We start from the raw sequence: 1,810 nt of genomic DNA on the forward strand, positions 1-1,810 counted from the left end.
AAAAAAAAAAAAATTTTAAAGATCCCAAAAAAATCCCCCACAAAAATCTCCCTGAAAAATTTGGGGATTTTCTTTCCAATTTTGGGATTTCTCCTCCAATTTTGGGGATTTTTCCTTCAAAATGTTGGAATTTTTCCGTCAAAATTTTGGGATTTTTCCTTCAAAATGTTGGGGATTTTTCCCCCAATTTTGGCATTTTTCCCCACAATTTTGGGATTTTTCCTTTAAAATGTTGGGATTTCTCCTCCAATTTGGGGATTTTTTCCACAATTTGGGGATTTTTCCTTCAAAATTTGGATTTTTTCCCCCCAATTTTGGGATTTCTCCCAAAAATTTTGGGATTTTCCTTCCAATTTTGGGGATTTTTCCCCCCAATTTTGTGTTTTTTCCCCAAAAATTTGGGATTTTCCTTCAAAAAGTTGGGATTTCTCCCCCAATTTTGTGTTTTTTCCCCAAAAAGTTGGAATTTCCCCCAATTTTGTGTTTTTTCCCCAAATAAAGAGGTCACAGACGGGGAGGGGTCTCCGAGGGGGGAGGGGCACAGAGGGGACATTTGGGGTCACAATTCCCAATTTTGGGGTCACAATTCCCGATTTTGGGATATTTCACAATTTTGGGGTCACAATTCCCAATTTTGGGGTCACAATTCCCGATTTTGGGGTCACAATTCCTGATTTTGGGGTCACAATTCCCAATTTTGGGATCGCAATTCCCAAATTTTGGGGTCACAATTCCCAAATTTTGGGGTCACAATTCCCGATTTTGGGATCACAATTCCCAAATTTGGGGTCCTTTGTCCCATTTTGGGGTCACAATTCACAATTTTGGGGTCACAATTCCCAATTTGGGGTCACAATTCCCGATTTTGGGGTCACAATTTCCAAATTTTGGGGTCACAATTCCCAAATTTTGGGATATTTCACAATTTTGGGGTCATTTGTCCAATTTTGGGGTCACATCCCTCATTTTTGGGGCCATTTTGGGCCATTTTTGGGGCCATTTTTTGGACTCATTTTTGTACCATTTTGTGCCATTTTTGGGCCATTTTGGGACCATTTTTGGGCCATTTTTGGAACAATTTGGGCTCCTTTTGGGACCATTTTTGGGCTCATTTTTGGGACCATTTTGTGCCATTTTTCGGGTCATTTTGGGACCATTTGGGACCATTCTTGGGAACATTTTGGGGCTCATTTTGGGACCATTTTTTAGGCCATTTTTGAGCTCATTTTTGGGACCATTTTGTGCTATTTTTGGGGTCATTTTTGGACTCATTTTTGGGACATTTTTGGAAAATTTTTGGAGTCATTTTTGTGCTGATTTTTGGGACCATTCTGGGCTATTTTTAGGACTCCCACCCCCATTTTTGGGACCATTTTTGTACCATTTTTTGACCATTTTTGTGCCATTTTTTGCTCATTTTGTCCCTTTTTTGTCCCATTTTTTAATGCCACCCCATCACCAATGTCACCATGACGGCCACCGCCACCCCCCCCGCGCTGGCCCCGGGTGCCACCCCCGTCCCCGCGTCCCCTCCCGGTGCCATCGGCCGCGGCCACGCCGGGCACGGCTCCTCCTCCTCTGTGACATCATCAATGACATCATCAATGACGTCATCACCTCGTGTGACATTGTCCGGCCGGCGCGGGGACAGCTCGGGGACGTGGGACACGATCCAGGCCGAGTGAGGGGACACGGCCGTGTAGACGCCGGGACGGTTGGGGACACCGCAGGCGTCACCCCAGCTGACCACTCCGGCCAGGAGCCACGTGCCACCCTTGAGACAGGACAGGGGGCCACCAGAGTCACCCTG

This window comes from Malurus melanocephalus, unplaced genomic scaffold, assembly GCF_030028575.1.
Source record: "Malurus melanocephalus ecotype Western Australia unplaced genomic scaffold, MMel_1.1 scaffold_1436, whole genome shotgun sequence".
NCBI classification, from domain to species: Eukaryota; Metazoa; Chordata; class Aves; order Passeriformes; family Maluridae; genus Malurus; species Malurus melanocephalus.